We start from the raw sequence: 24,472 nt of genomic DNA, 5'->3' as shown, positions 1-24,472 counted from the left end.
TAATTGTATTTTACACAAAGGCAATTCATAACTTTTGATTCATTTAGAATGGAGTTGTAAACCCAGGACTCTATAATTCTATAATTTTTTAATTCACTTGGAAAGCTTATCAGAATCAGATATGACATCTTTTTAAGTTACATAATGCATTCAGTGACTAAGAATTTTTGTTGATAAATTATAGATAAAAAAGTTCATCATAGCTATTACTTACCTTATTTTTTATGTTTATAACTCTTTAGATAAATGTAGGTAGATTTAAAAAAATGTTTTTACCAATGAGATTACTAAAATTCATATAGTTTAAACAGCTCAAGGTCATGTAACTAGTAAATGGCAGTAAAAGATTTGAACTCATGTCTAGTTTATTACACAGCTCTTTCCACAATAACTTCCTATTTGTGTAATATTGTGTGCAATTCCATCATTGAAGAAATTTAAACCCATAAATTCAGGCCCCAAATTCATAGAATGAAGTAAAACTTGCTTCATTTTGGTTGATTCATTCAAAATTTGTCACATGAATCACTCTGCAAAGAACGCTAAGAACCAAAGAACACTAAGGTTTATGTTACAAAAATATTTTATACTCTGTCACCTAGCACTTCCCAAAGTGCTGTGATCACAAAGTATTTTTGTTGCTATGTGTATTATATACTACTATCCCGGATAGCTAGGGATCCTTGGAAAACACTGTGTGAGATTAGTCACCTATCTGCTTCACTGAGTTACCCTTATCTTTAGTTTCTGTCCATTAATGCCACGTCTGAGATGTTCACTCACACATTCCTATTTTAGGAGATTTAGTTGAAAACAACACCTTGATGATTTCTATGGAAATATTATTTTATTATTATTATTAATGTTTCAGGTGTACAACATTATAATTTTATAATTTATAATTATAAAATTATAATTATTTATAATTATAAACTGATCACCCCACAAGTCTAGTTACCGTCCATTGTCATACAGTTGACTCTCTTCACCCATTTTTCTCGCCCCACCAACCCTCTCCTCCTCTGATAAACACTAATCTGATATCTGTATCTATGCTTTGTTTTTGTTTTATTTAGTTTTTTGTTTTCTTTTAGATTTGACATATGAGTGAAATCGGACAGTATTTGTCTTTTTCCATGTGACTTATTTCATATAGCATAATACCTTCAAGATACATCTATGTCCCAAATGAAAGGATTTCAGTCTTTTTTATGGCTGAGTATTATTTCATTTTGTATATATACCTCATCTTCTTTATTCATTCATCTATCAATGTACAGGTAGGTTTCTTCCTTATCTTGGCAGTTATAAACAATGCTGCAATGAATATAGGGGTGCCTATGTCTTTCTAATTAATGTTTTCATGTTCTTCAGATAAATATCTAGAAATAGAATAACTAGGTCATATGATAGTTCTACTCTTAATTTTATGAGCAATCTCCATACTGTTTTCCATAGTGTCTGCACCAGTTTATAGTGGCATCTTTATGAGGGTACCCTTTTCTCCACATCCTCTCCAATATTTGTTATTTATTGTCTTTTTAATAATAGCTATTCTATCACATATGAAGTGATATTTCATCATGCTTTTGATTTGCATTTCCCTAATAATTAATGATGCTGAACATCTTTTCATGTGCCTGTTGGCTATCCATATGTCTTTTTTGGAAAAATGACTATTTACGATATCTGCCCATTTTTAAGTGGGTTGTCTTGGTTGTCGAGTCATATGAGTTCTTTATATACTTTAGATATTAACCCCTTATTGGATATATGATCTGTAAATATCTCCGCCCATTCTGTAAAATACCTTTTTTTTTTTTTTTTTTTTTTTTTTGCAGTACGCGGGCCTCTCACTGCTGTGGCCTCTCCTGTTGCGGAGCACAGGCTCTGGACGCGCAGGCTCAGCAGCCATGGCTCACGGGCCCAGCCGCTCTGCGGCATATGGGATCCTCCCAGACTGGGGCACAAACCCGTGTCCCCTGCATCAGCAGGCGGACTCTCAACCACTGCACCACCAGGGAAGCCCTGTAAAATACCTTTTGTTTTGAAATGGTTTCCTTCACTGTGCAGAAGGTTGTTATTTTGATGTAGTCCCATTTGTTATTGCTTTGTTTCTGTCACCTTTGGAGTCAGATCTACAAAAGCATCGCTAAGATGGATGCCAATGAAATTGCCACCTATGTTTTCTTTTAGGAATTTTATGGTTTCAAGTCTTACATTCAAATCTTTTTTTTAAAAATTGTTTTGGACGTGCCACATGGCATGTGGGACCTTAGTTGCCTGACCAGGGATCAAACCCATGTCCCCTGAAGTAGAAACGTGGAGTCTTAACCATCGGACTGCAAGGAAAGTCCCTACCTTCAAGTCTTTAATTCTTTTTGAGTTAATTTTGGTGTATGTGTAGGATAGTTGTCTACTTTCATTATTTTGCATGTGGCTGTCCAGTGTTTCCAACACCATTTACTGAAGAGACTCTTATTTTTCCATTGAGCTTTGCTTATTTATCGTAAATTAATTGACCATATAAGTGTGGGTTTATTTCTGAACTCTCTATTTTGTTCCACTGATTTGTGTGTCTGTGTTTGTGCCAGTTTGTGATTACTATAGCTTTGTACTATAGTTGAAAATCAGGGAGCTTGATATCCCCATTTTTGTTTTTCTTTCTCAAGAATGTTTTGACTATTTGTGATCTTTCATGATTCCATAAAAAATTTTGAATTATTTGTTCTAGTTCTGTGAAAAATGCCATTGAAATATTTATAGGGACAGCACTGAATCTGTAGATTGCTTTGGGTAGTATGGACATTTTAACAATAATGAATTATTTCAGTCCATGAACACAGAATATTTTAAAATTTGTGTCTTCTTCAATTTCTTTCATTAGTGTCTTAAAATTTTTAGTATACAGGTCTTTCATTACCTTGGTTACATTTATTCCTAGGTATTTTTATTCTTTTTGATACAATTGTAAATGGATTATTTTCTTAGCTTCTCTTTATGATTATTTTTAGTACATAGAAACACAACTGACTTCATTTCTGTATATTTAATTTTGTATGCTGCAACTTCACTGAATTTATTTATCAGTTCTAACATTTTTTTGATGGACTATTTAGGGTTTCCTATGTAAAGTGCTGTATAGTATGCTAATTGTGACAGTTCTACTTCTTCTTTTCCAATCTGGATGCTTTTTAATCTCCTTGTCTAATTGCTATGGGTAGTACTTCCAATATTATGTGGAATGAAAGTGGTGAGAGTGGGCACCCTTGTCTTCTTCCTGATCTTAGAGAAAAAGTTTTAGCTTTTAACCCTTAAGGATGATGGTAGCTATGGCATTGTCATATATAGGCTTTATTATATTGAAGTACTTTCTTTTGATACCTGGTTTTTGAAGTTTTTTTTAATCATAAATGGATGTTCGATCTTGTCAAATGGTTTTTCCACATCTATTGAGATGATCATATGATATTTATCCTTCATTTTGTTAATGTGTTGTTTCAGTCTGATTGATTTGCAGATGTTGAACCATCTTTGTATCTCTGGAATAAATCCCACTTTATAATAGTGTATGATTCCTTTATGTATTGTTGGATTTGGTTTGCTAATATTTTGTTGAGGATTTCTGCAAATGTTCATCAGGTTTCTTTTCTTGAGGTATCCTTGTCTGGTTTTGAGATCAGGATAATGCTTGCTTCATAAATTGTGTTTGGAAGATTTTTCTCCTCTTCAATTTTTTGCTAGAGTTTGAGAAAATACATATTTAATCTTTTTTTAATGTTTTATAGAATTTGCCAGTGAAGTCTTCTGGTCCTGAACTTTTTCTTGTTGGGAAATTTTTGATTACTGTTTCAGTCTCCTTACTAGTATGTGGTCTATTTAGATTTTCCTTTTCTTCATGATTCAGTTTTGAAAGATTGTATGTTTCTAGGAATTTATCCATTTCTTCACGGTTGTCCTATTTTTATGGTGTATAATTATTTTAGTAGTCTCTTATGAGCCTCTGCATTTCTGTGGTATCAGTTGTAACTGCTCCTCTTTAATTTCTCATTTTATTTATTTGAATCCTCTCTCTTTTTTTCTTTGTTAGCCTGGCTAAAGGCTTGTGATTTTGTTTAATTTTTCAAAGATCCAGCACTTAGTTCCATCAAACTTTTCTATTTTTTTTGTCTATATTTATTTCCACTCTGATCTTTACTAATTCTACTAATTTTCTACCAGTTCTTAGCTTCATTTGTTCTTTTTCTAGCTCCTTTAGGTATAAGATTAGATTGTTATTTGGGATTTTGTTTGTTTGTTTCTTTCTTGAGGTAGGCCTGAATTGCTAACAACTTCCCTCTAAGAACTGCATTTGCTGGATTACATAGAATTTGATATGTTGTATTTCTGTTTTCATTTATATCTAGGCATGTTTTGATTTCTCCTTCGATTTCTTTGTTGACCTCTTTGGTTTTTCAGTAGCATCTTCTCCACATGTTTGTGTGTTTTCTTATTTTTTTTCTTTTGATTAATTTCTAGTTTCACACCATTTTGGTTAGAGAAGATTCTTGATATGATTTCAATTTCTTGAACTTTTTGAGATTTCTTTTATGAACTAACATGTAATCTGCCTGCAGAATTTTCCATATGCCATTGAGGAGAATGTGTATTCTGCTGCTTTTGAATAAAATGTTCCATATAAAATTAAGCAATGTGATTTAACATATTATTTAACCCAATGACTCCTCATTGATTATCTGTCTGGATGATACATCCATTGATGTTTAAGTGTGGTATTAATGCTCCTTACTATTATTGTATTTCTTTCAATTTCTCCCATTAAATCCATTAATATTTGCTTCATATATCTTGGTATTCCTCTGTTGGGTGAATATATGTTTATAAATGTTATATCTTCTTGCTGGATTGACCCCTTTATCATATTGTAATACCCTTTTTTTCTTTTATTATAGTCTTTGTTTTAAAGTCTAGTTTGTCTGATATGAGTATAACTACTCCAGTTTTCTTTTAATTTCCATTGGCTTAGGAAAATTTTTTTCTATTCCTTCACTTTTAGTTTGAGTGTGTCCTTTCTTCCAAAGTGAGTTTTTGTAGGGAATATATTGATGGAACTGCTTATCCATTCAACCTCTCTATGTCTTTTGGTTGGCAAATTTAGTGCATTTATATTGATAGCAATTATTGCTAGGTATGGACCTATTGCCATCTTTTAAATTGTTTTCTGTCTGTTTTTGTAGTTCCTCCCTGTTCCTTTCTTAGTCTCTTTCTCCCCTTGTGTTTTGGTGGTTTTCTTTAATGTCAAGTTTAGATTCCTTTCTCATTTTCTTTTGTGCATTTACTGTAAGTTGTTTTCTTGTGGTTTCTGTGAGGTTCACATATAATATTCTATGTAAATAGTAGTCTGTTTTAAGTTGGTAGCACATTCCAAGGCTATCTTCTTACTCACCCCCCCCGCCATATTTTGTGCTGTCAATGATATACTTTACATCTTTTTATTTTATGCAGCTTTTTAACTAATTATTGTAATTTAAGTTAATTTTACTATATTCTTATAATCTTCATACTTACTTTATAAGTGATTGATCCACTACCTTTATTATATATTTGCCTTTTCCAGTGAGATTTTTACTTTTGGTTTTTTGTTAACAATTAATTCAGCTTAAAGAACTCCCTTTAACATATCTTGTGGGGTTGGTTTAATGATTATGAACTTCTTTAGGTTTTGCTCATCTGGAAACCTCTTTTCTGCTCCTTCAATTCTGAATGAAAGCTTTGTTGATAAAAGAATTCTTTGTTGAATTTTTTTTTTCTTTCAGCTCTTTGAATAAATTATGTCACTCCCTTCTGGCCTGTAATTTTTCTGCTAAAAAATCTGCTGAAAGCATTATTGGGTTTCCCTTGTACATCACAAGTTGTTTTTTGCTTGCTGCTTTTAGGATTCCCTCTTTATCCTTAATTACCATTTTAATTATAATGTGTGTGGAGTGTGTCTCTTTGATTTCATCTAACTTGGAACTCTCTGGGTTTCCTGGACTGAGGGATTCCTATTTCCTTCCTCAGATTAGGGAAGTTTTCAGTCACTAATTCTTCAAATAATTTTTCTGGTCCTTTATTTCTCTCTTCTCCTTTGGGACCCCTACAATGTGATGTTATTCTGGTTGATGTCCCAAAGTTCGCTTAAGTTGTCTTTTCTTTTTTTAAATTATTTTTTCATTTTGTCACTCTGTCTGGGTGAGCTCCATTATTTTGTCTTCCAGATCATGATTTGTTTTTCTAACTCATCCAGTCTGATATTGAACACCTGTAGTGTATTTTTCAGTTGAGGTATCACTTCTGTTTGGTTCTTTCTTATATTTTCTATCTCTTTATTGAAATTCTCACTGTGTTCATTCATTCTTCTCCAAGGTGAGCATCTTTATGACCATTACTTTGAATTCTTTATTGGGTAGATTTCTTATCTTTGTTTCATTTAGTTCTTTTTCTGAGGTTTTATCTTATTATATCAACTGGAACATATTCCTCTGCCTCCTCATTTTGCCTAATTCTCTGTGTCTGTTTTTATGTACTAGGTAAATCATCCAGTCTTGAGGGAGTGGCCTTATTTAGGGGATATCCTGTGAGGTTCAGAGTCTCAATCCCACCTGACCACCAGAACCAGGCACTCAACAAGTGTCCCATAGGTGGGCTCTGTGTGCCCTCCTGCTGTGATTGGTTGCAGCTGCTACTGAAGCATGCTGGTGGTTTGGGCTGGCCCTGGACCAGCATCAAGGCCCACCCACAACTTTTGCATGTGCCGGTGGGCATGGCTCTCCCTCTGCTGGCTGTGAGGTCCAGCTGAGGAGCAGGGTAGGTGGAGCTCTCACAGGGGTGCACCCAATGGCACTAACAGGTTAAAGGGAGAATTTAAATGGTGCTGCTAGTGTGACAATTAGCAGGTAGCCTGAGATAACAAAAATGGCACCTGCCAGTGTCTCTGTCCCCAGGGAGTGTCCCAGCTGGCTCCTGCCTCTCCAGCAGATACTTCAGGACTAATAATTATGTTCCCTTCACCTATGGTCCATTCATTTTTTAATTTATTTTTAATTTTTTTCATATCTTTATTGGAATATAATTGCTTTACAATTATAAAATTGTACTAGTTTCTGCTGTATAACAAACTGAATCAACTCTATGTATATGTATATCCCCATATCCTCTCCCTCTTGCGTCTCCCTCCCACCCTCCCTATCCCACCCCTCTAGGTGGTCACAAAGCACCGAGCTGATCTCCCTGTGCTATGCAGCTGCTTCCCACTAGCTATCTATTTTACATTTGGTAGTGTATATATGTCAGTGCTACTCTCTCACTCCCAACTTCCCCTTCCCCACCGTGTCCTCAGGTCCATTTTCTACATCTGCGTCTTTATTCCTGCCTTGCCACTAGGTTCATCAGTACCATTTTTTTAGATTCCATATATGTGCAATTTTTAATTTGGTGTTTTTGTGCTAGTTTTGAGTCAGAACTTGGCATGTAGGCCCTTTGTGAGCAGGTTTTTCATTCCATTCAGTTCTATAGCTTTCCTAGATGTATTCCCAGTTGGTTTCCCAAGTCAGGTGTTTTTGGAGACTTGTCTCTGCTGTTCAGGATCTAGGGGTTGGGGTGCTTCATGTGGAGGCTAGATCCTTTGTCCCTTAGGAAAAAGATCCAAATCTTTGTTATCCTTCTCAACTGTGGATCACTGAACGGAGTGTGACTTTTTCCTTGGCAAGACTGTCTCTCTGCCTCTCTTACAAGTATTAATGCTGTACTATTCCCCCTTTGTTGTGGAGGCTTTATTCATTCAGCTTTCAGGTCCCTTTCTGAGGGAATTATTCCATATGTCGTTGTAGATTTGTTGCATCCATGGGAGGAGGTAAGTTTAGGATCTTACTACACTGCCATCTTGAATCCTCAAACTTGGGATATTTTTAACTTGGACTGTGTTTTGCTTTCAGAAATATGTATACTGTCAGGTGCTCTTAAGCTTTTAATATAATTTTTCCACTTAATTTGTTTTTAAGCATTAGAACTTCTTTTATAAGTCAACTAATCTCACTGTCACATTCTTTTCTTTTTTTTGATTTGGTAGTTAGTGAAGAGAGAGAAAAATACTACTTGGAGAAAGTGATGAAATGCTACAGGAAGACATTTAATGATAAACGTTGCTTCTGAAGATAAAACTAGAGATTAATTTTAAGCTACTTTTAACTGCCAATCTAAATTTCAAATAGCTTTACAATGTGAAATAATTAGATTGCTTAAGGAGAGCAAACACACTAACTTCAGAATTAATAAGAACTCATCAGTATATATCTCCATTCTACTATTGAAGCAGAATGCTTTTTTAAAAATTAGCTGTTTGTGACGATCTGTACTATTTTCAATAGAATGAGAAATCTTACAAGATTGCTAAGACAATTACCTTATCAAATTGTTCTACTTTAAATTCTCCAAATCATTTACATTATGAATCAGGAACTAATGTCTTTTTTGGAACTATCTGGTTTCTTAGAGGTTTAATTGAAGATCAGCTTGAGACCAAATGAGTTACTCAGCAACATATAACCGTCAAACAGTTAATGCATGCCACCCCTGAGTCAAACCTCAGGGAGGAAGATGAAAGGCATCCTAACTCCTGAGGAGGCTGAAGGATGCATTTGGAATTAAATATGATCCTTTTAATACCATGAAATCTATCAAGGTATTCATCAACCAGAACACAAACACATTTAATGCAATATATATCATCTGAAACAGCATTTAGAATATAACCTTTAAAAAGCCTTAGGATTTATAGCATCATTTCTATTAGATTTCATATCATAGGACCTATGCATGATTTGTGTGGGACCTTCAACTTCTGGAGGTCTGTTTTCCACACACAAATTTTCTCTACCACATTCTTAAGCTGTCATCCAGTTTGTGCCTAAAAACCAACAATAAATAGTGATGAAAGTAGCCGGTTTCACATATGGGCAAGTTGGCCTGAAAGTTCTTTCTCTCCCTTTCTTTCATATAACTTCCCAAAATTATACATAAACTTTTTTGGGTAAAATTGCCTTATTAAAATATTTACCCTTAAGTCCACAGAAAATTTCAGGAAGGCAAAGCCATGTTAAGATCAGCTCAAACTCTACCCCTGATTATCTAGCACAGTGTCTGGTACATGGTAGAAATCCAGTAAGCAATCTATGAAATGATATCTGTTTATTTGTATATTCACCAGTTAGTCCTAATTTTATTTTTGGAAGCTTTGAAAACAAGACTCTCGGGCTTCCCTGGTGGCGCAGTGGTTGAGAGTCCGCCTGCCGAGGCAGGGGACACGGGTTCGTGCCCTGGTCCGGGAAGATCCCACATGCCGCGGAGGGGCTGGGCCCATGAGCCATGGCCGCTGAGCCTGCGTGTCCGGAGCCTGTGCTCCGCCGCAACGGGAGAGGCCACAACAATGAGAGGCCCGCGTACCGCAAAAACCCCCCCCCCAAAAACCCAAGTCTCTCTATTGTGGTAGCAATTTGAATGAAGGTATTGTGAAAGAAACAGCTGACTTTTCTCTCTATTACTTAGGAGTAGGTTTGTCTTTGACAGAAAACGTAAAATAACAATAGCATACAAGAGACAGAAGGTAATTTCTGTCTTGAGAAGTGCTCTGGAAGTGCTCAATCATGGACTGACACCTTGTGCCTCATAGTTCCATCCTTGTGTCTCATAGAAACCATTGTGGGAGCTTCTCTTCCTAAATTCCCTTTATGGACAAATTTATTGATACAAGCTTCAGCTATCCTGTTTATGTTGTAGCTACCAGAAAAAGAGAAAAAAATCATTCTTTCATCTTTAGTAGTGTTAAACTTGCCAAATTTTAAGCAGACATATGGATGACAAGAGTACAAATAATATTCCCAGGTGACTTTGGGGCTGGATGTGTCCACGTGACTAGGTTGTGGCCCCTGAGATGTCCATGAAAGTGATATGTGCAAATTCTGGGAATTTTCCTAAATAGGAAAATTCTTCTTATTTTCTTTCCTTCTTCTTGCTAGCTACAATGATCATGTGAAGTCTGGAACTGAAGCAGCTTTGGGGGCATCTGTGGTCACTTAACAAAAGAGACCTGAGTGTCTGATCAATAAGAAAAAAGAGGCCTGATTCCATAGAGTACACCAGCCCTGGGACTACCAACTCCAGAATTTGCCATGAGAGAAAAATCAATTTGTGTGTGGTTTACAGAACTATTTAAGGTTTTTTCTCTCTTGCAACCAAAATCTAATCCAAACTAATAAAGTACCATGTTCCTAGATCTCTCATCCCTCCTGGTTAAGCATTTGCCATTTTTGTAAATATCTCATTTTCTTTGAAAACTTATGTTTATACCAAAACCTGAAGACAAATATTAATTCTAGCTTTATTAGTCATTAAAAAGTACTCATAACTTTGGAAAATGGTGTTTTGACTGGAACCTGTCAGGCTAAAGCCTAAAGGAATTGTACATAAACACTGCCCTCAAATTGGAAAATTTGTTTCTCATGGTGGTATGGGTTAACAATTCAGTAACTGCTTTACATGTAAATGGGAGTTGAACAAGTAACTAAATTGATAGTGGTTGGTAGGAGTCAGAGAGGAAAGTTACAGATGAGCGAGATGACTAAGATTAGAATAAACCCCATTTTTCCATTTACATGGTACGTGATCCATCTCTAATGTGGTTGATATAATGATGTATTTGTATCTGATATTGTTCTACTTGAGATTTTAACCCTTTCTCCACCATTTCTACAAGTCATGGTATTTATCAGAAGCACTTGTTTAAATATCTTGTTGTTAGTTTCTAATTCTTTTTTCTGCCTTAAAAACAAAATTTCTCCAAAGAAAAACTCTCATTAAAAAATCTCTTATCACATCCCTTCTCTGTTCAAAATGTCGCACTGCATCCAAAATCCTTACCCTGTTATTCAGAACTGTCCCTGTATCAGATCAAACTTGTATTTATGGCTTATTTTTCATATTTCTGCATGACCCCTACACCTTTCAGATTTCCCAAATATGGTGATATCTTCAACCTTCCCGGTTTTCCCGTTATCACAATCTCTATTTTAGCTGCACTTTTCACAGACTATTCACTTCTTGCCCTAGCATCACTAAAGCCACACATCTCATGAGGATGCATCTATTCTGATCTTTCCAGCAGGAATTAATCATCCCATTCTCTACACTCATAAGGACAATTACATGCTTCTAAAGACACATATTTCATCCTGTGTGGCAGCATAAATGTGTGTGTGCCCATGTGTCTGCACACGGAGTTGTGTTCTATTTGAAGATTTAGTTGGTCTGCCCAACTCTAGCAGAGGGCCTTGCACAGAGATATTCTCAGTAAATATTTTGGACAAAATAACGTTACTTAATGTTATATCCCTCTGAGTACTACCCTATCATGTGTTACACTTCCTTAAAACTTATGAGTTAATTCTGTACTTCATTGCTGTATTCAGTTTGTATTTATCCTGGTTTCAAGTTTCATCGCTGTTGTTATGTAAGCAAGGACTGTGCCCTCCCCGATCAACTCACAAAGGGTACTTGTGAAAAGAAGAAAGGTTATGCTTTTATGATGATGTAGCTGTACTAGAAATGTCAGTTGTGTGCTCTACCCACAGACCTCCTAAGAAAAACTTCCTCGAGCTTGATGAAAAGGCAAGCTGAAGTGACAAAATGTTTTTTATCACATTACCAAAAACACTTTTCCAAATTTGTAGACAAATGTGTGTATATATTAGAATTTGTTATTCTATAAACATATCTGTCTATTTCCCTTTTCTACCCAAGTTTATATATATATATATATATATATATATATATATAATATTTATTGAGCCAGATACAGGTGTTCTAATTGGTCCTTGGCCTTCTAGGATTTGTTGTCTTTGAGGATGAAAAGACTGTATGTACTAAATAAGCAATTACAATTTCCTAAATTTTGGGTTAAGGAAGTCCTGAATGTTGGTTCTGTGAGAGTGGTTAGGGAAGGCAAATAATCCACGCTACCGAGGTCAAGGAAAGCGTCCTGAAGAATGTGTTTAAGACATGATTCCTGAACATTCCCATATACTGATGAAAGTGAGAATGGTCCATTAGGGCAACAGAAAGAAGTTCAGTGTAAATAGAATTTAATTTGTAATGAGGGGCAATAGAAATAAATGAAGTAAGAAAATTAACCAGGGGTCAGTGAACAGTTTCAAGAAGATTAATGCAAAGTTCAAGCGAATTAATACACTATTGTGTGTTTTGTTGTTGTTTGCTTTTATAAAAGCATTGTGTTTGTTAATATATTTTTTAAAAGTTTGCTTAGGTAAACTGTTTACATAATTCCTAAGACTTTTAGAGGATAACAGTTTCCTCCTTTGAAAATGTTACGGATACTTCAAGGGAGTAATATTTATCCCAACAAAATGATTATTTATACCATCTCTACTCTAATAAGTGTAGATTGATTCATAATAACAATTATAAAAATAATTCATCATAATTCATACTAATCCATAAAAACATTTGATTCATGATCACGTGTTCAATGATTTCCAAAACTGACTTTGTGAATTTAATTATGTGGCTAAGAACAGTGTCCCCATACGCTCTAATCTCCTCAAAAGGCAGCTACTATCACATAGAATTCTTGAATTCTTGAGTTGGAAAATGTAAGGGTTTTAATGTACTTTATCATACAGATAATTCAGTGGCTCCTGACCCCATTCTCCTGTTCATGGCTTTCATTTGTGTATGTGAATTTGCCTTCCTCCTTTTCTTTTATTTTGCTACTTTTTTCTTTTTTGCTTCTTTCGTTTACTATCACTCTTGCTTTTGAGTTTCCTCTTCTTTTCTCCTCATTTTCACAACACTTAATAACCTTACTGGTTAGATTAATATGCTATTAATAGGCAACACTCACTGGGCATCAACTATGTTCCAGGCACTTTACATATGTCATTTCATATAATTATTGCAAAATTCCTATTAAATAGTGTGACTAGAATTTACCAGATGAAGAAAACCATTTTAGGTACACTAAGTGGTTTTCTTAAAATTCTCTCATCTAGTAAGTAGAGGAATCAGGAATAACATTCATGTTTGCATTATTCAAAATTTTCTTTTCTTCATCCTTTGATACACAGATCCCTAAAGCACTTTAAGATCAATGTCAGCTGTTGTTTCTGATACCATAGCTATCAAAGGAAAAACAAAAATAAAATTCTCACACAAGCTGGTATGGAAGGCTAGAGAGAAGGTAATAGAGTGTCAAAATTCAGCACAGATCTATAAAACTTTCTTCCCTGATCCCTGTCCCCAAACACCTAGCATTCCAGGGAAATGTCCTGTTTGATACTTGGAAAACACAGCAGGAGATGTAACATTTGAGTGGAAAGCCTGCAGTAGGTTGTTAAGATCTGAAGACGAGGGAGTTTACCAGCAGAAGCTGACAGTGAGACATAGTTTTGAAAATACAGTTGATATAAATTTAGAAAAGAAAAAAAAGGCATTATACTCGTTTTATGGCAGCCTAAAACCTCTATTAACTTAGGTAAGCTCCAGCACGTCTTATAGGACAAAACTTTGAACCTGAGTTCTTCATTATACTGGACTTGAATTCCAAAACTGAGTAGAGAGGTGATCGAAGGAGACACTGAACTGGCAGAAAACGATCTAAACAGAAATATTTATTTGGAAAGATCTTAGTCAGCTAACACCATGGCTATTAAGGCTGAAAAAGTGGCTGGCTTATCTCAGAAATGCAGCATGTTTTGTGTAGGCTGATATTGAAGCAACACGTTTATTTATCCAAGAGGCATTTCAGGGGCAGCCACTAACCAGCCAGGCATTCTAGGTGCTGTGGATATGCAGTGGAGAAAACGAATGTAACCCTCATGCAGCTTATATTCTATAGGCAAAAACAGTCAGAAGTAAGTTAATACATAATATATGGCATTGATAAGAATAGCAAAGTCAAACTAGGAGATCCAAAGTGAGAGACAATGCTACTTGACATATGGTTGTAGGTGAAACCTTTACTAATATGGTGATATTTAAGGATAGACTAGGATTACATGGGGGAGTAAATTATGAGGATAAATGGCTGAATACCATTCTCGCCAGAGAACAAAGATGAAAACACCATAAAGTGAAAGTGTGAGGTACGAGAGCATCAGGAAAGCCAGGGTGGCTGGAGGGAGAGAAGATGGGAGAGGAAGTTAGAGGGATAGATGGGACCAAAGTAAGTAAGGGCATATCCACCACAGACAAGCGATAGTACTGATATGGCAGAAATTCCCCCAAAGACTTTGGAAATCCACATTTCTCTTGCTGCCCAGTCTCAATTTTCCACCCCCCAAACCCCCCAAATAACCCTTCAAACAGGATGTGTTTCCATCCTTTCCTCTATCAGTAGATTTAAAGTGCAAAAATTAAGTCATAAGTATCATACACTTGTGAGTGTGTTACTATTTTTAATTTCAAACATGGGATTAAAAAAAAAAGGTTTTGGGCATTTTATCACGAAACATCTGCTAGAATTCCTACAGATAAAGATTTTTAAGTACACAAGGTCAGCAAATTTAATCTCCTTCCATTATAGAGAAAGCAACTTAAGTCTAGATCCTCTAGAATTAATAATATATCAAGCCATACTTCAGTAGTAGTTGATGCCCCCTAGAATAATGGGAAAATGCAGCCTATAGTAGCTTCCTTTTATGTTTATTTTACTAAATTTCAATATAGGACGGCGTTATTTCACGATATGATGTTTATTGTAATCAAAGCATAACTTGAAAGAAAGCCTTCCAATGAGCGTCTTACTTCTATGCTCTTTTTGCTCACGGAACTGGCTAAGCTGTATCGCATCTCAGCAATATACCCTCATTATCAGCAATATACCCTCATTATGTTTACTGCCTTCCTGATTAGATATCAGCAACCAGCACCCTGATAGCAATGATAGCCTTGCTCTGACAGACACTGGGAAACCTGATCTAGCTCTTCCACATACTCTCCCATTCATGCCCATGTATTTGAGCCAAATCCTTTATGTTAGTATGTGTATACTTAGCAAATGAAGAGAGTACAATTTATGCATTTAATAGTTATGCATTTTAAAATTTGTTATGACATTGAGTTCACTCCCAGTCACCATAACTTGAACAAAAATCAGAAAAACATATGTAATATATTCTCAAAACATGTATTTTATGTTTCATGGGAAGACACTTTCTGCTTAGCAATACAAATGGGTTGTTGTTTTTTAAATTTGGAAATTATCTGCCATAAATACAGCCAATTTTCTTCCAAAGAGGCAATACTAAGAACTAAACCATTTCTATTAAGTTCAATTCAAAAACTATTTATTAGATGTCTAATCTATGCTACACAGTGTCCTAGGCCCTTGGGATGGAGCAGTGTGCAAAAGAGATAGAAATACTTGCTCTTTGGAGTTCATTTTCCAGCAGGGCAACTGCCACTTCATAAGGGATGGCATGAATGTTCTAGAATGGTATATGGAAACGCAGAGTCCAGAGTGATTCAGAGTATTTGCTTTATAAAATGCTTCCAGTTAGATTTTCCCAGTTCTTCTTCAATCTGCCAATACTGTCTCATTAACTTTTCACTCTAACCAACAAAGATGTTGCACCAGGTCAATCTGACCATGCACTAGAAATAGATGTAACAAGTACAATCTAATCTTCAGCTGTAGTTTAGAAAATCACTGAGAGAAGACAGCAGGTGTCATTAGGAAGTGTTACAACAGCTCCCTAACTTGGTGAATAAAACAAATATCTGACATACAGCCTTCACATTGTGTTTTGTGGGGGAGAAGGGTAGCCATAATCATCTAATTTAAAGTTGGGCTAATTTACTCTAGGCTAAGTTGGCTACAGCATTTCTCTTAATGCAGAGCTTTACAGTAATCATCCACAGCACAAGGTGTCAAACAGCCGAGAAACAGACACGTAGTATTAGAAGTAGAAGAGTCTTCAGAGGGATTCGTGTTCAGTCTCGTAATTTGACAGATGAGGAACTGAGACCTAGAGATTTTATACAATGATCTTGCAGTCCCAGACTGCTCACTAGCAAATCTTGGGTAAAATCCTAATCTTCAGGTTTTGCTCTTTTCAGCAAATTATGCAGCTTTAACACAATCCATTAAAAAAATTGATCATAAAATAAAACTCATACTATTGTGAGATATATTTTATATGTAAATTTGTATAAATTATAATTCTAGAGTGCAACTCTCAGGCAGAAGATCATTTGGAATTCAGGAAGAATAACTTTGTGAGGAGTTTTTAGGTTTGCATTGGTCAGGATGTGTGTCTGACTGCCTGTAATAGACAACACAAATAACAGTGACTTAATCAGGTGAGAGACTCATTTAAAAAATTTTTTTTTAATACAGCAGGTTCTTAGTTACCTATTTTATACATATTAGTGTATATATGTCAATCCCAATCTCCAAATTCATCCCACCACCACCACCCCTGCCCCCCACTTTCTCCCTTGGTGTCCATATGTTTGTTCTCTACATCTGTGTCTCTATTTCTGCCTTGCAAACCAGTTCATCTGTACAATTTTTCTAGATTCCACATATATGCGTAAATATACGATATTTGTTTTTCTCTTTCTGACTTACTTCACTATGTATGACAGTCTCTAGGTCCATCCACCTCTCTACAAATGACCCAGTTTTGTTCCTTTTTATGGCTGAGTAATATTCCATTGTATATGTATACCACATCTTCTTTATCCATTCATCTGTCGATGGGCATTTAGGTGGCTTCCGTGACCTGCTATTGTAAATACTGCTTCAATGAACATTGGGGTGCATGTGTCTTTTAAAATTATGGTTTTCTCTGCGTATATGCCCAGTAGTGGGATTGCTGGGTCATGTGGTAGTTCTATTTTTAGTTTTTTAAGGAATTTCCATACTGTTCTCCATAGTGGCTGTATCAATTTACATTCCCACCAACAGTGCAAGAGTGTTCCATTTTCTCCACACTATCTCCAGCATTTGTTGTTTGTAGATTTTCTGATGATGCCCATTCTAACTGTTGTGAGGTGATACCTCATTGTAGTTTTGATTCACATTTCTCTAATAATTAGTGATGTTTAGCAGCTTTTCATGTGCCTCTTGGCCATATGTATGTCTTCTTTGAAGAAACGTCTATTTAGGTCTTCTGCCCATTTTTTGATTGGGTTGTTCATTTTTTAATATTGAGCTGCATGAGCTGTTTATATATTTTGGAGATTAATCCTTTGTCTGTTAATTTGTGTGCAAAAATTTTCTCCCATTCTGAGAGTTGTCTTTTTGTCTTATTAATAGTTTCCTTTGCTGTGCAAAAGCTTTTGTTTCATTAGATCCCATTTGTTTATTTTTGTTTTTATTTCCATTACTCTAGGAGGTGGGTCAAAAAAGATCTTGCTGTGATTAATGTCGAAGAGTGTTCTTCCTATGTTTTCCTCTAAGAGTTTTATAGTGTCCCATCTTACATTTAGGTCTTTAATCCATTTTGAGTTTATTTTTGTGTATGGTGTTAGGGAGTGTTCTACTTTCATTCTTTTACATGTAGCTGTCCAGTTTTCCCAGCACCACTTATTGAAGAGACTGTCTTTTCTCCATTGTATATCCTTGCATCCTTTGTCATAGATTAGTTGATCATAGTTGTGTGGGTTTACCTCTGGGCTTTCTATCCTGTTCCATTGATCTATATTTCTGTTTTTGTGCCAGTACCATACTATCTTGATTACTGTAACTTTGTAGTATAGTTTGAAGTCAGGGAACCTGATTCCTCCAGCTCTGTTTTTTTCCCTCACCTCATGATTGTCTTGGTTATTCAGGATTTTTTGTGTCTCCATACAAATTTTAAGATTTTTTATTCTGGTTCTGTAAAAAATGCCGTTGGTAATTTGATACGGATTGCATTGAATCTGTAGGTTGCTTTGGGTAGAATAGTCATTTTCACAATATTGATTCTTCCAATCCAAGAACATGGTATATCTCTCCATCTGTTTGTGTCATCTTTGATTTCTTTCATCAGTGTCTTATAGTTTTTTGAGCACAGGTCTTTTATCTCCTTAGGTAGGTTTATTCCTAGGTATTTTATTCTTTTTGTTGCAATGGTGAATGGGAATGTTTCCTTAATTTCTCTTTCATGACATTTCTTTCTTAGTGTATAGGAATGAAAGAGATTTCTGTGGATTAATTTTGTATCCTGCAACTTTACCAGATTCATTGATTAGCTCTAGTAGTTTTCTGATGATGTCTTTAGGATTATCTATGTATAGTATCATGTCATCTGTAAACAGTGACAGTTTTACTTCTTCTTTTCCAATTTGGACTTCTTTTATTTCTTTTTCTTCTCTGATTACCATGGATAGGACTTCCATAACTATGTTGAATAACAGTGGCGAGAGTGGACATCCTTGTCTTGTTCCTGATCTTAGAGCAAATGCTTTTAATTTTTCACCACTGAGAATGATGTTTGCTGTGGGTTTGTCACATATGGCCTTTATTATGTTGTGGTAGGATCCCTCTATGCCCACTTCTGGAGAGTTTTTATCATAAGTGGGTGTTGAATTTTGTTAAAACTTTTTCTGCATCTATTGAGATGATCATATGGATTTTATTCTTCAATTTGTTAATATGGTTTATCACATTGATCCATTTGTGTATATTGAAGAATCCTTGCATCCCTGAGATAAATCCCACTTGATTATGGTCTATGATCCTTTTAATGTCTTGTTGGATTCTGTTTGCTAATATTTTGTTGAGGATTTTTGCATCTATATTCATCAGTGATATTGGTCTGTAATTTTCTTTTTCTGCAGTATCTTTGTCTGGTTGTGGTATCAGGGTGAATGTGGCTTCATAGAATGAGTTTGGGAGTGTTATTTCCTCTGCAAATTTTGGAAGAGTTTGAGAAGGATAGGTGTTTGCTCTTCTTTAAATGTTTGATAGCATTCACCTGTGAAGCCATCTGGTCCTGGACTTCTGTTTGTTGGAAGAATTTTAATCACAGTTTCAATTTCATTACTTGTGATTCATCTGTTCATATTTCTATTTCTTCCTGGTTCAGTCTTGGAAGGTTATACCTTTCTAAGAATTTGTCCATTTCTTCCACATTTTCCATTTTATTGGCACAGAGTTGCTTGTAGTAGTCTCTTATGATGCTTTGTATTTCTGCGGGGTCCATTGTAACTTCTCCTTTTTCATTTCTAAATTTATTGATTTGAGTTCTCTCCCTCTTTTTCTTGATGAGTCTGGCTAAAGGTTTATCAATTTTGTTTATCTTCTCTAAGAACCAGCTTTTAGTTTTATTGATCTTTGTTATTGTTTTCTTTGTTTCTATTGCAATTATTTCTGCTCTTATCTTTATGATTTCTTTCCTTCTACTAATTTTGTGTTTTGTTTGTTCTTCTTTCTCTAGATCCTTTAGGTGCAAGTTTAGACTTTTTATTTGAGATTTTTCTTGTTTCTTGAGGTAGGATTGTATTGTTATAAATTCCCTCTTAGAACTGCCTTTGTTGCATCCCATAGGTTTTGGATTTTTGTGTTTCCATTGTCATTTGTCTCTAGGTACTTTTTGATTTGCTCCTTGATTTATTCAGTGATCTCTTGGTTATTTAGTAATGTACTGTTTAGCCTCCATGTGTTTGTGTTTTTTACATTTTTTCCCTGTAATTTATTTCTAATCTCCTAGCATTGTATTTGGAAAAGATGTTTGATATGACTTCAATTTTCTTAAATTTACCAAGGCTTGATTTGTGACCCAAGATGTGATCTATCCTGGAGAATGTTCTGTGTGCACTTGAGAAGAAAGTGTAACCTGCTTTTTTCAGATGGAATATCCTATAAATATCAATGAAATCTTTCCCGTCTATTGTGTCATTTAAAGCTTGTGTTTCCTTATTAATTTTCCTTCTGGATGATCTGTCCATTGGTGTAAGTGAGATGTTAAAGTCCCCCACTATTATTTTGTTACCATCAGTTTTCTCTTTTATAGCTGTTAGCATTTGCCTTATGTATTGAGGTGCTCCTATGTTGGGTGCATATATATTTATAATTGTTATATGTTCTTCTTGGATTGATCCCTTGATCGTTATGTAGTGTCCTTCCTTGTCTCTTGTAACATTCTTTATTTTTAAATCTATTCATTTTTATGATATGAATATCGCTACTCCACGTTTCTTTTGATTTCCATTTGCATGGAATATCTTTTTCCATCCCCTCACTTTCAATCTGTATGTGTCCCTAGGTCTAAAGTGGGTCTCTTGTAGACAGCATATATATGGGTCTTGTTTTTGCATCCATTCAGTGAGCCCGTGTCTTTTGGTTGGAGCATTTAATCCATCCACGTTTAACGTAATTATTGATATGCATGTTCCTATTACCATTTTCTTAATTGTTTTGGATTTGTTTTTGTAGGTCTTTTCCTTCTCTTGTTTTTAGTGTATAAAGAAGTTCCTTTAGCATTTGTTGTAAAGCTGGTTTGGTGGTGCTGAATTCTCTTGCTTTTGCTAGTATGTAAAGCTTTTGATTTCTCTGTCAAATCTGAATGATATCCTTTATGGGTAGAGTAATCTTGGCTGTACTTTCTTCCTTTTCATCACTTTAAATATACTGTGCCACTCCCTTCTGTCTTGCCAGTTTCTGCTGAGAAATCAGCTGTGTTAACCTTATGGGAGTTCCCTTGTATGTTATTTGTCATTTTTCCCTTGTTGACTTTAATAATTTTTCTTTGTATTTAACTTTTGTCAATTTGATTACTATATGTCTTGGTGTGTTTCTCCTTGGGTTTATACTGCCTGGGACTCTCTGTGCTTCCTGGACTTGGGTGGCTATTTCCTTTCCCATGTTAGGGAAGTTTTCGACTATAATCTCTCCAAATATATTCTTGGGTCCTTTCTCTCTCTCTTCTCCTTCTGGGACACTTATAGTGTGAATGTTGGTGCGTTTAATGTTGTCCCAGAAGTCTCTTAGGCTGTCTTCATTTTTTTTCATTCTTTTTTCTTTATTTTGTTCCATGACAGTGAATTCCACCATTCTGTCTTCCAGGACACTTATCTGTTCTTCTGCCTCAGTTATTCTGCTATTGATTCCTTCTAGTGTATTTTTCATTTCAGTTATTGTATTGTTCATCTCTGCTTTTTTTTTCTTTAATTCTTCTAGGTCTTTGTTAAACATGTCTTGCATCTTCTCGATCTTTGCCTCCATTCTTTTTCTGAGGTCCTGGATCATCTTCACTATTATTATTCTGAATTCTTTTTCTGGACGTGTGCATATCTCCACTTCATTTAGTTGTTTTTCTGAGATTTTATCTTGTTCCTTCATCTGGTACATAGTCTTCTGCCTTTTCATTTTGTCTGTCTTTCTCTGAATGTGTTTTTCATTCCACAGGCTGCAGGTGTGTTTTTCTTCTTGCCTCTGCTGTCTCAAGGGACACTTATGCTCACATAACAAGGGAGTCTGGATAAAGGAAGTGTAGTGCCAGTGTCATCAGTGATTTAGGTCCAATCTTTAGGCCCAGCCATTCTTAGCATGTTGCATTGTCCTCATACTTATCACCTAATGGGTAAAAGTTAGTTGTTCCATTTCCAGCATTAAATACTCACTCTAGGCAAGATGAAGTGGAAAATAAAGGGCAAAATTGATCCCACCCTGTTTTAAAGAGATTTAATGAGATTTCCATCTGCCCCTTACATTCCACTGGTCAGTACTTGATCACATGATCATCTCCATCCACAAGGGTAGTTGGAAATAATTTCTTCACAGGCTGTTTCGTTGAGGGGTGAGTAAATATCTCCAGCAATATTCTGCTCTTAAGGAGACGGATTTATATTTTTATACCCTACTGGATATATTTCGATGGGCTACATTTTTAATGACAGATTAATAAATAAAAAAAACATATATTGCTGTCAGGTATGACAAAACAGGGGAAAAAAGGAAGAGGAGAATTAAGAAATAAAGCTGCGATTTAAAATAAACTCATAGTAATAGTTGGGGAATACCTCATTGAAAAGTGCTGTTTGTGTAGAGGTCTAAAGTATGTTAAGAAGTGACCTCAGCAAACATTTGGAGAGGACAATTCTGGGTTAAGACAGCAAGAGCTGCAGTGGACCATGCTTGAGGATTTTAGAGGACCAAGGGAAGAACAGAAAATTAAGTAGTTTCCTTAAACAAAACATAATTTTCTCTATCGTAATTTGATATCCTTATTTCTTAAAAAAATATATCATTTTAATTTATATATATTAAAAAATACATGTTATAAAACATATTTTTCAGTTGGAGAAAAGGAATATGGACAAAATTTTAAACATGTAACATTTTGTTTCCTTTAGTGGAAATTTTAATAATAAATTTATGGCATAAACAATTTTAAGAGTGTAATGATTACAAAACACTGCTAAGAAATGTATAATTGGTACAAACTAAAATAATTAATATTAAGATCATTTTTGTCTTTTGACTAACATGGAAAATAATATCTATGAGGTCATGGAGAGAGGAATTTTAATTCAGATAAATGTAATCATGTAAACCTTATCAGTTCTGGTAGTCTGAAGACTACAAGAAAGTAAACATTTGTGATAATGGCAAGCATTTGCTTGAAGTTCAAGCCCAGTGGCCTAGGATAAGATAATTGTGATTGATGAGCAGGTGATAGAAATAACTGAAATGTTCTAGTTAATCCTAGAGCTGATCATGAGGGGCTTAGAATGTGGGTCACAATTCACTTGTGAATGAAGTAAAAGCTTTTGGGTTTGGGAAACACACAGACTCGCACAGGTCATATAGATAAAAGCATTCTATCAGGATCCCAGTCAAGATCAGTCAACAGTTTGACTGTACAAAGGGCAGAAATCATAAGGCTAGAATTAAAGTAAAAAGAAGCCAGATATCAGTCAGAAGATAGTCATCTTACAGATTAAGGCAGACAGAGACCACATTTGAAACATATTTACACAAAGTGTATTTAAAACCAAGTCAGTGATTGGCAGCAGCAGTAGAGCTAGAGCCATGCTTGTCACAAGCTTGCATCAGTCTGATCTAGAATCACTTGTAGAAGCAGGAAGGGACCAGCTTGAACGCAGAATCTCAGTCACAGCTGCATGAGTAGCCACAGTATCCTGGGCTAATTAACCAAAACATCAGTAGAGGCTTCTGTTAGAACTAAACAGGGAACAACCCTCCAATCATATCGGGCATGACGGCATGCTACAACCTGAGAGGAGTTTTCCTTTTGTTGATGAAAAATTAATCAGTTGATCTAAGAAAGAAATAGAAAATTTTATTCAAGCCAAATTTGAGGATTATGACCCAGGAACAGCATCTCAGAAAGCTCTGAGAACTGTTCTACTGGTTAGAATTCGAGGCACAGTTATATACGTTTTTTGAGACAGAGGGCTGTACATTAAATGACGTATCATTGACAGTTTACACAATCTAGATCTAAGTGCCATGTGACCCCTTATTAAGAAGAAATGTTACCTTTAAAGAACTGTCTTGTAGGTGCTAGAATTTTGCTCTTTATGGTTGAGCAGGTATTTCTGTCGATGGGGAAGGTTTGGTCAATGCATAATGCAGATACACAATGCATAGTGAGGGGAGAGAGGAGGCCACAGGGCAGAGAAAATTTTATGTTTAAATTTTTTTTGTCTTGCTATAAAATATGAATTTTATTTCACACTTTGCTGACAAGTAATCTCATTTTCAGGAAGGGAGTTTTGGAGGCGTTGTGGTTTACCAAGGGATCCATACTTGCTGCAGAATTCTCATCCAAGGAGGTACATTTCTGGGATGCCAATGGATCCTGATAGTTGATGGATAGCTTCCTTCCTCCTCCCCCGGGGGATGAAGGAGATTTAGTTATGACTTTCAGTACAGGCATTTTGGAACAGAATGCCAAAAACAAACAAACAAAAAAAAAAAACCCAACAAGATTTCAGATTACTTGGATAATGGGACAGACCAAGTATAAAAGTGATTGAACAAATTAAAATAGACCTGAACACAGAAGAATTCTGAGCTCTTAGAATCTAAAAGATGTCTTTTTTTTGGCAATGCCTCTGGCTTCTGTCCTTTTCCAGCCCTCTGGTGTACAGGGGTAGCTATCCTGCTGGGTGTACCAGAGAGGTATCTGGAGACAAAGTCATTTCAACTTCCACCAGTGACTCTCAATGTGCCGACAGAGGTACACATGTCACAGGCCTGAAGCTAGGTGATTTTGTGAATACCTTGGAAGATGTCACATTTACCTGAACCATAACTACCTAACTACTGGAATTTCAGCTTTAATGAAAGAAATAAAATATTTTTTTCCAGTTTAAAATTCTTCAAAAAGTTGAGATAATCGAAAGACTTTCCAGAAGACAATTTAGAGAGTAAGGGTTACAATCTCTACCTTGCCTATTAAAGTGG

General features: G+C 35.5%; 1 pseudogene; it reads right to left on the bottom strand.

Annotated features, from left to right (window-relative positions):
* Nucleotides 1-23,942, bottom strand: part of LOC114903041 — a 60,899-nt pseudogene extending 36,957 nt beyond the window's left edge.
* Between the last annotated feature and the right edge of the window lie 530 nt (nt 23,943-24,472).

This window comes from Monodon monoceros, unplaced genomic scaffold, assembly GCF_005190385.1.
Source record: "Monodon monoceros isolate NGI ecotype Baffin Bay Population unplaced genomic scaffold, NGI_Narwhal_1 Super_Scaffold_20, whole genome shotgun sequence".
Taxonomy (NCBI): domain Eukaryota; kingdom Metazoa; phylum Chordata; class Mammalia; order Artiodactyla; family Monodontidae; genus Monodon; species Monodon monoceros.
This window is presented reverse-complemented; position numbering and strand designations above follow the sequence as displayed.